This window comes from Taeniopygia guttata, chromosome 10, assembly GCF_048771995.1.
Source record: "Taeniopygia guttata chromosome 10, bTaeGut7.mat, whole genome shotgun sequence".
NCBI classification, from domain to species: domain Eukaryota; kingdom Metazoa; phylum Chordata; class Aves; order Passeriformes; family Estrildidae; genus Taeniopygia; species Taeniopygia guttata.
The window spans coordinates 9351352-9365240 of NC_133035.1; positions in this window are offsets into that span (position 1 = coordinate 9351352).

The window sequence follows — 13889 nt, forward strand, 5'->3', positions numbered from 1 at the left end:
CCCACGTGTTTTTTCAGAAGCCAGCCTTGGTCCTTGTTGCCACTGCAAACACATCTTTGCTTTTGTACTGTGTGGAGGAAGGAGGCACAGGGAAGTTCTGACACTCCAATGCTTGTGTGGTTACAGCCACCCCTCAGTGATGGTGTTTGGTTTTATTGGTGATGGGTCAGACTTTAGCATTAGAGAGTAACTTGGCCATTGGTGAAAGAGCTCTTGGAGGCATTGCTTTCATTAGTGATAAACTGAAATTAAAACAAATATTAGCTTTATTCGGAAGCACCTAAATCCTTAGATATTCTTTATTATATATGAACAAAATAAACTACTTAAGTACTCATTTTTAAAAGCTCATCAGAATGATGAGTTTAGTGAAATAAGAAGTTAGTATAAGGAATGTAAAACAAATAAAGTTTTTTTTCTTGGTCAGCAAGTGTTGTTTGAAGTTTAAGGGAGACCAAGAATGGCCAGTTTCCCACACAAGCACATTTCTATTCCTTGCTCCATGATAATTTATTTAACTAGAAGTACCTATCTAAAAATGAAAAAATCTGTTAAAGTTTTTGTTGGAGCTCCTTCTTCTGACAGTGCTATGTATCTACTTACTGATAAAAGGAATTTGTGTATGAATTCAGGGGTAGGAAGCTGATTAAGATGGTCATGAAATAGTCTCAAAATGGGTAAAATAGCATGAAAGTGATTGTTTATATTTAAACTAGGTTTTGTCAAGACTGACATTTATGAGATACAACTTTAAATTAAATAATATTGCCATATGCCAGACAAAATGTATCTTTCTCTCATGCCAAGGAATTCCTGGAACTTTGCATAATACAACCAGAATGATTGGACTTCTTGTTCACTACAAAGGTCTATGTTGAATACTACAAATTCTTCAGAGCCTGAGTAGGCATTCACTGAATTAACAAAGTTGGGTTTTATACCATTAAACAAAAATAAAGCAGGATTTTTTTTTTTTTGTTCTAAATATTTCACAATAGGCTGTTGAGGGAAAATGATGCAAAATGCTCTTCATAGCTGAGCAGAAGGGTTATGTGACCTTCTAGGGACCCTGTGGCTGCTGTAATAACATGAAAGAGTTGGGTTTTAGTAATAAGAGCTTGAATCTCTCCTAGTAACTAGGAAGAAAGAACATTGCTTACATTAAATCAGTGGCAATGAAATCACTGGTATAAGAATCAGTATTATGAAACTGGTAAGATGGCAGCAGATCTTAATTCTTTTTATGATGGTGGTTTCAATGAAGTCTTGAAGGTGTGAGGGAAATGTTTGCTTTGCCCCAAGGATGCAGAGCCACTGCTGAATCTGTCCCTGATGTACTCCATGCTGTGTGAGCAAAGAAAGAGGAAGCAGAGACATCTGTGTGAGCAGAGCTGTCAGCACAAGGTCATGCTGGAAATCCAGGGAGATTGTTGCTCCATCCTGCATATTGGACAGAATCAGATGCCAGGTGGGGAGTTTAAACATGGGAAAATGTGTATACTTTCCTTGCTGTAAAGGAATCTGAAGTGGTACTCTTAGACATCCCTATTTTTGCAATAATGGCTGCCTGTCTTTTCCCAGGCACTCAAAGAAAGATGTTGTAATTTAACCAGCCATTTCATTATTTCCATTTCTTTCAACTTCCCATATGTGCTGTTTTCCTGTTACCCTTAACAAGTCAATTATCAAGCCCTGAGAGAGCTGAGGCTACTGCAAGTGCCTTCTTCAAATACTTCCAGCAATACTTCCAGCACAACTTTCTGATTTAGGTGTGTATTAGCCAGGGGAACAGGTGATGTTCAGCCTGTCAGGTTCTCTCACTGGGGAGCAAAATTGTCCAACAAACACAAACTGTGTGTATAAAAACTTATCAATTCCTTAACAGTGAACTGATTGCAGATTTTCAGTCTGTTTCAGTTCACTGTTGATAAAGAACTAGCAAAGCACAAAATGCTGCAGAGTGTTTGCAGGCAATCAGATTTCAGCATTACCTTCATCTCCAGCCACACTTCCAGTGCTGCCTGGGGGATGCCTGGGTGCTGCTTCTAAACAGCTCCTTCACTTGGCAGCATCCACTGCACCCTGAAACCTGTTCATATCCCCTCCAGGACTGTTTCTAGTTAGTCATAAATGCACCCTTCCAAAGAACAGTGTGCACATACAAGGGTGTATTTGAGGGAGTTAGGAACACAGTATTGGAAGTCACTCAGTTCACATTTTGTATGTGAATTCTTCTTGTACAGTGTCTTGTAAGGAGCTGCCCAGTTTGATCTTTCTAACATTATATTCAGTGCAGAGATGGAGTTTTTGGCCTTCCCAGCAGAATTTTCTTCATGTAAACTGGAGTTTGGCTTCCCTAGATAATGCCATTTCAAAAAAAAATCACTGAAGTACTCTCATATCAGTGTAATTGCTTGAACTCATTTATACTGCCAACACTTCTTCTTTCATGCCTAGCTTCAGAGGGTCTATACTACTTGCACTTTTAACACCAGGCAGATTTAGCAATTCTGTTTCACAAATCTTCACAATTCTCTTTCTGGCTTATTGCCCAAACTCCCAAACTTTAGAGTGTGTTGTGTAGGTGCTCAACATCTGGAGTGTCATGGTCATCAAAGTTTCAAAAAAGAACATTAGCTCTTATTCTGGAAGGAAAGAAAAGCTTTAGGAGAAGCTCATTATATTGTCAGGTACAAAACAATCCATAAGAGCCTCTTGAAATCTTTCGGCCTATACTGCCTGGAGACAGGGTAGAAGTTTTCAGACACCACTTTTGGGTACTTGGGGTTGGTGTTTATGTTTTTGGTGTGTTTCTTTTTGATTGTAAATGTTGTTGATGTAAGGAGCTTTATAAAAGATGTTCCACGTGGCCCTGAACACTCACAAAGATCTCTCTAGTGATTTCTTTTATCTGGAACAAATGCAGGCAGAATGGTCAGTTTTCAGTATGACCAAACACAGCTCCTTAATTTGTGTACATGAGATTTAATTTTCTTATAAACTGGTCTCATGTTTTTGTGCTCTGGGCTTTATTACAACCATCCTGCCCCTGAATAATCCATGCGTGAGGAGGTGCACAGGAGGCAGGGGGCTGGTTCAGCTGGTTTTTGAGGGTCATTTTCACAACAAATCTGTAAGGAAGACTCTCCTAGTCTTAGGTAATTAACCTCAAACCTTGAGAGGTGTCCCTGCTCAAGGGGAGAGCCACCTGGAGTGCAGTCCAGGGGCAATTTAGAGGAAGCTTGGGTTGGATTCATCCAAAGATCTCTCCTTGGCAGAAGGTCTCTGTCCTGAGGAGCCACCTTGGGAAGCTGGAGGGGAGATCTGTGCCCTGCAGCCCCACAGGGAGGGCCCAGAAGAGCTCACCCAGGCTGTTCATGTTCATGGAGTGAAGTGTTTGGCTCACAGTCAAGTCACACAATTCAAAGGGTGCAGGGGACTCCTGTGCACTGCTGCTCTTGGGTCGCCCTCCTCCTTTGGGTGCCCTGGAGGAGTTTCTGGCCCAGCCATGGGTCAGGACTTTGCCTCCTTTGGGACAAACCTCATTTTCTTAAACAGTCAAGTGCATCTCTCACATCTCCCCCCAAAAATCACTCTTCTCCTTTTGTCCATATCAGATTGATAGAATAGCAGTAAAAACTCCTAATGAAAGCCAAAGTGGAAAGAGTTAACAGTATAGATATTTTTTCTCCTATTAGTCTGCCTACATAAGTTCAAATCTTGAGACTATTGTAACCACACTTGTTAATTCAAGAAGTACTACCTATTTTGAAGAAGGGGACAGCATGTTCTTGTCACAGGCAGAAGCAGATGTAATGGTGTATTATAGGAACAGGTCATGGATGCACTGTCTAAAACTAACTCTCTATTTATTAAGTGCCTGAGCATCTACACTTTCAGCTTTTTAGCTGGTCAACTTGTTTTTGTTTTATTCCTTTTCCTGCACTGGCATTTCAGCTGGTGAGAAAAAGAAAGAGGTGTGTGATGATTTTTGTCCTTGATGTGCAAGAACTAGTGAGGACTGTTGTAGATTTTCTGTCTTTGTCCGTGGGCATAAGAATAATTTGAGAGCAACACTTTGGAGAGTGGAGAAAGGTACTTTGAGAGACAATCTGTTCTCTTGTCATGGAAAAATTTGCAAGATTTTCGGAGCAGTTCAGGATGAGTCTTCAAATTGTTACATGATTTTTTTGTCAGTTAAATGCTCTTTTCTTTTTCTTTGTTTTTTTTTAAGCTCAGCTGTCACAGGGATGTGTTTGCAAGTCTCATACACTGCTCTTTTATGTGATGTCTGCAATAAAGGTGACATAAACTTGTAAACTTGCAAATACTTCCCCGGTTTTCTCCCCACTTGCTATCTAGTAGTGCCACATTTAGAAATGCTCCAGTGTCCACTTACTTTTTCTAAGCAAATTTCTGTTATTTGGCAGTTATAGTGGGAACCTGAATCTACTGCTCTGTCATTCTACCACATCAAATTCTTTTTAATGGTCACTTGGGTATATTGTGGGATGATTCAAGGCAACAGTTTTTCAACAAGTGGGGATACTTTCCATGGAAATTTCAAAACAAACATGCTAAACTTTTGCTGAAATGGAAATGGAAGTATAGACAAACCTCCCAGCCAACCAAAGCAGCCCTGCTAAGCAAGTTTGGAGAACAAGAGCATTTCCAGTGCTGAAGGTGCTGCAGACATTTTCTCAATAGAATTAAAGCACTGAATGCAATCCTAAAGTTTAGCTTGGAAAGAAGGTACGTGGCCATCAGGTTAAAATTCTGCTAAATACTTCCAGCTGTTCTGAATCCTCTAATCTGCTTCTTCAAGTGCTGCTGGTGATATCAATTTCTCTGTTAAGACAGCTCTGGCTGAGCAATCTCTGAAGTGAAGAGGCTCCTGAGAAGCCTCTCTGCACCTGCTTTGAGCCATGCAGGTCTGCAAAAGCATTTTCTGTGCACTGGGCTTGTGTTTATATAAAAGGGTTTTTCAGTGGTTTAGGACTATATAACTTTGCCTGTAAATCAGAGCAAGTTATGAAGTATTTTGGGGCTCATCAAATTCACATACAGTGTTGTGTTTTTAAAATTTATGTTGTTTTGTTAAATACAAGCAACAAATGTTTTGAAATGGTCTAAGGAGGAAAAACCATGAATGAATCCAACTTCGAGATGTGTAGAATTTCAGGCTGAAAATGCTCCTTTAAGATAATTCCCTCTGTGTTGAAAACCATTTTTTTAACCTCCTGTATTATTATGGCTCCACCTTGTAAAAGCTACAACTCAGTTTTGTAGAAACATGTGTTTTATGTTTAGGCCCTCCCATGTTTGATGGAATTTTATATTTTCATGCTACACAGCACAGTATGACAATTGTAACCACCTGCAAAGGAAGCTGTGGGCAAAACCAAAAGATTTACCTGTGGCTGTGTAGCAGAACAACCAAAATTGCTCTTTGGTTGTGAGCTCAGAATTCATGACCCAGAATGTACAGCAAATGCTGTGATCTGTAAAATATTACCTTTAAAGCAGTATGTAAGTATGCTTAGTCCAGGTAATTTCTGATAAGTTCTGAAATGTAAACAAAGCTGAATGTGTCACAGCCTGCACAGGTTAGCAATATCTGTAATTATGTTTATCAGCCAGCCATACAATGAAATGATTTCTTGTCCGTTTCAAAATTGCTCATAGTATTTGGTGTGTCTACCAGATAAAACACAATGTATTTTCTAAAAACCTGCTTGTAACAAGATAAACTCAATCTGAAGAAGCAGTATTGAAATTTATTCACCTGAAGACAACTATTTGCTGAAGATTATGTCTAAGACAGCAGCATATGGGAAATGGTGCAAAATCTTCTTCAGTGTTTGGTGGAATCCAGTCAATTTTAATACCTGAAATGTTTGGAATTATTAGTGATTTTGAATTAAGCCTTTGTAAATAGCCTCAAACCAGCACTGCACAGGGCAGTGCTCCACAGAAATAGCTAAGCTAACTCTGAAGGAAATACCTTGGCAGCAGAATGGTTGTGTTACTTCAGTCTCTGTCTGTGATAATTCCCTCTGCTTCCTGGTAAATGTTCTCAGACGCAAGTTTCTCTGCTGTGGTTGGGTGAGTGAAACCACTGGCTGGTGAGTGTGATTTACAGGAAATCTCCTGGTCTGCATTTTCTTAATGATTTAGATTTTATTTCTAGGCCCAGGAGATGCCAGGTCCAGTAGATCTTCCATAAAACTAAATAAATCCTTGATTCAAGGCTTGAGTGATAAGCAGTAAAAATGAGATTAGAGTATTCTAGATTACAACTATTCCTTTTTGAATGAACAACCAAACTCATCATTGTGGCTTTGCTTCACATAAATATTTATATATGAAATAATCCTTGCCTCTACTTGCCAGACCCTGTACATACCTGTAATAAATCCCAATCTATTCTATAACACATAAATGACAATCCCCCATGCATAGGAGCATGAATTCTAAAGGTAGTATCTAAATAGACAAAGTAGGTGGCTTTGTGTATTCACTAAGCTGTGCAAGGACACTTATCAGCATCCAAATTACATCAAAAGTAGACTATTAAAAAAATTTCTAGGATTAGCCCACAATCAGTCTGCATCTCATCTATATTACTGATGAGTATTATAATCAGAGTGAATATATATGTGAATATATAGAGTGGTGAATCACTCTAGAAGGTTCAGTTTTTCTGTTTGGTGGGTTTTTTTTTTTCCCTTAGTATTTGATCTGGCTGGAGAAATGCTGTAGTTCTTCCTCATTGCTGCACTGCCCCTGCCTAGTAGCTTAAGCACTGATTTCCAGCTTTCCCACCTGAAGAAATGTGAGAAAAATATGTGAAAATGTGAGAAAAATCATGTTAAATTGCATGGATATTAAACATTAGTTGCAAAGTGTGCATACAGATCACAAATACATTGCATACACTAAATGTTGTGCTAATCTATGTCATTATGACATCCAACCTACTCCTTATAGGAGGACCTCTGCACTCACAGAAAGTGGACTGGGAATGCAGTGCTGTAGCATCCAGTCATTCATGTTCAAAAACTTGATAAAATGACTCTTTTCTCAAAAGTCTTTCTGACTTGAGCTACTTGTTTAGAAAATTACGATTTTTTTTGAGTTATGAGTTGTGGTATTTCTAGTCCTTTTGTGGAATCTTCAGAGTTTTCACTGTGGAGACAAGAAACACAGATTCAGACAGTGCAGTCTGAGAGTTTCTTCCCAGACACAGAATGTGCCAAATTGCTGCCTGACGTGGGCTGCAGCTACAATGCTGCAAAGGAACTGAGTATTCTGCCAGTGCCCCCTCCATCCTGTATTCCCAGAACAATCTGAATGCTGGGGCACAGCCATGTGCCATTTCCAGATCTGCACAGACTTGCACATTTTCTGCTCTGCAAATCAAGGCACACACAGCTCTGAAACGAGGGTGCCTGGGGGAAGGGAATGTGCCCCTTCCTTCACCTGGAAAAAACCAAGTGCTTCCACACTTTCTCCCTGAATAGGGCAAAATACTCAAAATACAGTTATATGCCTGTACTTTCTATTATTGTATGTGCAGCTTTTCTGAAAATTGTGCTTCTAGATAATTTATATTTAGAAAACCATATTTAAAGTCCAATTTAATAATTAAAAGGCATATTTTTATCTCCTGTTTCTTGCCTTGGTTCCCTTTTCAGTTATGTCTTGAGATTATGGAGTCACTGGAGTAGAGAGAGTCTTTTAGGAAATGTGTCTAAATAAGGTTTGTTTTAGTATCAGACTTTCTCTGTGTGGTAATACTTCTGTGAATATGTTTAATTTTCCTTAACTCTAGACATTTATGTCTAAATCTGCCTTCTGGCCCTGTTTTGTCAGTGGTAGAGGAAAGGCAGTAATTTCTAGGAGTGACTCTCAGGTCTGTGCTCACTGAGTTCCCAAATCTGTCTGTAAGAGGCACTGAGGTGTCAGGGACAAGCTCATGAAAGGTTCCTCTTTAGTCAGTGCAGTGTATATGATTCTTATCCTGATTTTGGGTGAATAGATAGTTGAGAATTATTTGGTCACTGATGGAAACTTTAACTCTTCTAACTGAAGAATATCCAATTCTAGATTATTGCTAGATTTTAAAGATGAAAATGGCAGATTGATTTAAATTGCTTTTATATAGCTGTTTTTTATGTCACTCTAATGCATGGTTTTACTGTTTAATTGTCTTTGTTACCTCTCTGTGTCTTTTAAATTGCAATGGGTTTTCCTATCAGGACCTCAAAGAATATATCCTGTGGTTTTGATACGAATTGGCATATAGTGCCTATAAAAATCTACCTAATACAGAGCAGTTTTCTTGTGAGTGTTCTGAGATCACACTGCTGTTCTCCATTTATAAATTATCCCAGTGCAGTTGGTCCATTTATTTTTCATCTGTGTTTGCAGCTATGACTGTGTTAAGTTTTCTGAAAGTCAAAGATACCAGTAGTAAATTCATTATTTGACATTTCTTCTGCATTGCATATTAAACAATGTTATTATATAGTGCTATTTCTTTCCCTTGGCTTTATAAATAGTCTTAAAATGTATATTTATGGTGTCTATGGTTATATATCAAATTAATGTGTTAAAAGTGCTCAAATAGGCAAAATTATATTTAATCCTCTGTGAATCACAGTGGTAAATATGAATGACAAAAAGTTGAGGGGAAAAAAGCTGCTTGTATTCAATGCTTCCTGACTGAAAATCTCCAAGAGCTACAGAGAGTGAACAGTGACAAAGGGTTTGCTGAAGCTCTGTGCAGGAGTAGCTGTAAGGTGACGGGTGCCAGGTACAGGGAAACGATGTGGAGACAAGTTTTTGAAGCAGAGAGGAAATCTTCATTCTGCTCTGTTTTATATCAGCTATTTTATTTCTCCCACTCTGTTATACCTGGGCCACGGGGACATCCACTCTTGCTCCTCGGACAGACCTCTTAAAAGTGGATGGCCTAAGAGTTGCATTATGCAAACTCCAATTTTTTTCTGTGTTGTTGGAATACCTTCACCAAAATATATTCTTTGTTGTTTTGTATCTCCACATGGAGATAACATAAATGTGATGATTTGTTTGATACTGAATATTTAATATTTAATTCCTGACTGTGTTCAGGGTAGTTGAGGAGTGTCCTTGTCCTTTGCTTCCTTACTGAACTGCAGGATTCACTGCAAAAAACAGGGACTATTTTCAAGGATAGCTATCTGGATTTCTACAGTTCTTCTCATTGTTTTCAGATTTCAATGGTGGCACAAAGATGTGATAGATCTTTTAAGTCATTTCGTATTTGTCATGTGTTTTGATCAGTTACTTTTACTCCCATAATTTAGATTATGAATGGGTTGTTGTAGCCATGGTATCTGAATTGTTCTCTTTCTTTGCTCCTTAAGTCATCTTTTTCTATGGTGCAGCTTTGATTTTTTTTCTAATGTGTGTTGGAGGAATTCTGAGCAATTTTCTGGGAAAACAGTCTTCAGCTGCCAGTGCCCTGATGAAGCATCTCAAAGGCATCTTCCTCCAATTTATTGAATGTGCATTCAAAGACAATGAGACCTTTGCTGATGCCACTGAATAGTACTCTGTGCTGCAGCCCTTGCAGATATTTATGGGTTTTATTTTGAACTTCAAACACCAACTTGACCTACCTATTAAGAAATACTTTTCACTGAGTCCTAATTTATTATTTATAATAAGGCCAGATATTCCAAAGTAACAGCTGGCATATTCTTTCCTCTGCATAGATTTGCTTATTCTTGCAGCTCTGTACTAAGTAGGAATTTCCTGAAATCAGAAGTAATTTTAGGGTATTTGTGGCTGATTCCTCAAGAAGCTTTTTATATTTGTGCCACTGAAAAGCACAATACAAGATTTAAGGGGTAGGGGTACTATGCCATCTTTTCCACACCTCCTCTGATACAAAATCATGAGAATTATAGTATTTTCTTTATATTTTTATCTTGTTCCAGTATTTTTTTTCCTTGAAAAGCAAGCCTGTATCCAATATGCCATAATCTGTGTGGAATGTATGTGCAGAAATGGAGTAGGAGGCATTCTGGTGCGTGTGCCTGATAAAAGCCTGAATTAATTCTGTGGGGTGAGCTTGATCACAAAACTTAGTGTGGTCTGAATCACTAAATCTGCTATTGTGGCTGACCTACGACTGCCGCAAAGACATTTCAAACCTACGTGTTCCAGTTTTTCTGAACATGAATATGCCAGGACCTAATATGAATTTCAAAATCAAGCCTCTTTTTGCATGTAGTCAGAAGCCTTTTAACATTTTGAAGCTAATTCTTTGCTGTAGACACAATGGTGGTTTCAGTGCTGACATTGAAGTGCAGCTGTGATTTGGATGGAGCAGCTCTGCTCGCTGCTGGTGCATCACAAGGTTTGAGCACCAGAGCAGGGGTGAGGAGGAAGGGCATTCCCAAATCTCACTGGGGCGCATTCCCAAATCTTCCTGAGCACATCCGTGCTGAACACATGGCTGCAGCACTTCCCACTGCCAGCTGGGGCAATGGGAAGGACAAGAAATTTACTGAAAAGCCTTAGCTGTTCATCACTTTGACAGTCCAAATAATGATCTTCCCCCTTCTACTTTGTAGGTTTGGAATGTGTAGTAACTTTGGAATGGTAAAATGAGTATATCAAACCTCTGGTATATTTCTTGAGAAGAAGGGAGATCCAATAAAATCTGTCACTTATCATGGCAGGTTATGAAAGTTTTAAAAGACCTTTTTCCCCACTTTAACTAGTTCAGGAAAAGACATTACCTCTTTTCTGATAGCATTCATAAAGACTATAATCTGTCTAATCTTTTCATGGCATGATCAGAGGCAGTTTGGTTAACTGTCTCATAAGAGCAGTCCTCAGCAACTTGGTTCTTCTTCCAGCATTATCTACTCAAGTGAAAACAATGTTCCATCTCCAATGTGCTTATCACTGGGACAGCTGCTAAAATAGATGAGATTTTAGTAATAACAGCTTCTACAAATTAAACATCAGTGGGAGCATTAGTTAAGTGTGACACCATCTGAATACATTGTCAGCTTGAGCATAATCAAGGAATATTTTTTGTTATATACATAGTGAGTAATTTGGATACAAAAATATCTCTTGTGGGAAAGCTATGTTTTATTTTGTGGAAATTTATTTCAGCTCTGCAAAGCTAGAATTCTAAAAAGAAAAAACTTGGTGTTGCCTCTGCAGTTCCATATTGACAGCTTCTTTCTGCTTCCAGTACTACTTGGACAGATTTATGTGACCTTTGTATGCCCTGTCAGTTATGATGCACAGTCGTGTTAGGATGTGCTTTAGAGACACAGCCTCTGAAATGCCAGGAAATAATTGAAGTGCTGCTTGTTGGCGTTCTACCTAACTGAGAAAATGATGGATCTAGGGGATAACACTTTTCTCACATGGATTTAAATTGCTACTGAGCAAACATTTTCTGGATATTTTGGTAAGAAAATAGTGGTAAGGTTTCTAGAATTTACCACCAGCATTCCCAAGCCTCCATTCTGCTTTGCTGATCCCCATTGGGACCATTGGTTTTTATCATTGTGAACAGAGGCAGTGACCATGAAGTGCATTGCAGCTGGTAACAAGTGCTGCATGGATGAACCAAAGTCTCAGCTGTGTTACACAGGGCCAAGAGACCCAGAGGGAGACCCAGGATTATCAGGCAGTAGCAGAGGGTACCATGGAGACATTTGAATGAGCTGCTGTTCATATGGGATGGGGGAACACTCAGTAAGAAGCAGGGACAGGAATTCCCACAGCCCAGTCAGCTGCTCCTGCCACTGCAGTAGCTAAAGGGACTTTCAGTGCAGTCTTGGGAAACTCTTTGCCACAAAATTGTGCTGTCAACTCATTCCTGGCTTTCAAAAATTGGGCAAATTCTCACCAGAGGTGTAACTGTGTGTCCTAGCAAGCCAGGTAAAGGTCTGCACACACTGCCATAAACCTCTGGTACGTGTTGGAGTCTGGGGAAGAACTCTGCCACTCTGTCATCCCTGCAGGTTCCAGACTGCAGCCTTGGATAGGGTGTCTGCAGTGATCCAATGGCCCATTTTTAAAATGAACAATGTTCAGCTCCTTTTTGATTGTAATAAAGAGAAAACCTTGCAAAATTAGGCAGTTGGGAAAGCAAGAGTGCTAAGAGTGCTCTATTGTTTTTGTTATTCTCCAAATTGTAGCTCATAATTATTATATTATTTTTTTTACTCAATCATTGCACTTTGAAATACATAATAAAAATGAAGAATTGCTGTTTGTTGTGCTGTATGGTCTCTGGGGTGCAGTTCTATGTGCTCTTGTACAGAAAGTTTTAGTTTGCTGGGGTGATAGGTTCTTATTCACTTTGTTACGCCTATGAATTATAAACAAACCTGCTTAAGATAAGTCTTCTGGGAATTTCTATGCAAGGTCTTATTTCTTTCTCTTCTTTCTCCTTTACAAGAGTAATACTATAAGCAAAATTCAAATATGCACTTCTATGCTAAGCTGGGACATCAACTGCAGAGTCTCCTGGTTTTGGCTGGGACAAAATTATTTGTTTTCCTAGCAGCTGGTGCAGTGCTGCATTTTGGAGTTCTGGGAATAATGGTGACAGCACAGTGACACCTTGGCTGGTGCTGAGCAGTGCTCACCTGCAGGCAGGGACATGTCAGAGTCTCAGGCCCTGGCAGGTGCACCAGGAGCTGAGAGGGAGCACAGCCAGGACAGCTGACCCCAGCTGGCCAGGGCATTTTCCACACCAAGGAATGTTCTGCTCAGTGTGGATATATTGGGGGAAGCAATTATTCTTGTAACCCTCACTGACATCAGAAAGGCTATTCACATATGGGAAGATTTTGTGATTCCTTCAGAAGAGTTTGCCAAGGCCCAAAGCCTCAAATGATTTTTCAGCAAGTGTTTGCATGTTTGGTTTTGTTATTATTCCTTAGAATATCTTAGAGTAGGTTTAGACTAGATATAAGAAAGAAATATTTCACAGTAAGTGTGGTGAAACACTGACATGGGTTGTCCAGAGAGATATGTGCTCCATCCCTGGAAGTGTTCAAGGCCAGGTTGGATGAGGCTCTCAGCAACCAGATCTGTTTGAAAGTGTGCCTGCTCAGTGCAGAAGGCTTGGGTGAGGTGACTTTTAAAGGTGCTTTTCAGCCCCAACTATTCTTTGTTTCTGTGCTGATAAGCCTTATGCCTTTGGGTGTATGGTGCTTTTCTTCTGTCTCATCGGGCATCATGGGATGAGATGGAATGATTGATCTCTCTTCTTTCATCTTGTTCAACCTATACCTGTTGTGGCAGTTTCATAAGGAAAGTCTCTGATACAAGGCCTGAGGACACCAGCACTTTTTGCAGTAATTTTTTATTTCAGAGATGAGAAATTTAATATGATGGAGTTTTCCTGTCTTTGCTTCTCTACTGTGCTTAGGCAGCTGTAGCAGAACTGACTATATTAAGTTTAGATTTGGTTTGACCTAACAGTTCATCTGTCAATGAACTGTCAATGTTGTGTGGGATTAGCATGAATTACAGGTCAATAGCATAGTTAGAATGGAGACTAAATGTTTGTGATCAGTTGCAGCAGAGAATTGTCACTGTGGCAAAGGATCAAAGCCTTCTCTTGTAGAAAACTTGGCATTCAAAAGCTGGGAGTCTCTTGAGGTCGATTTGAAGTGGTATCAATGTAAGAAAGTGTATGGCTTTGATTTGAAATGTCAGCTTTAAAAATAGCTTTTTTGAAAAGTGTTTTGAGTTCAAGAGCTTCCGCATTCTTCATGAAGTCATGGTGTTTGGACAGATTCTGCTGTAGGCCATAATTAATTTCCTTATCTTGGCTATGAATTAACTGATAACAA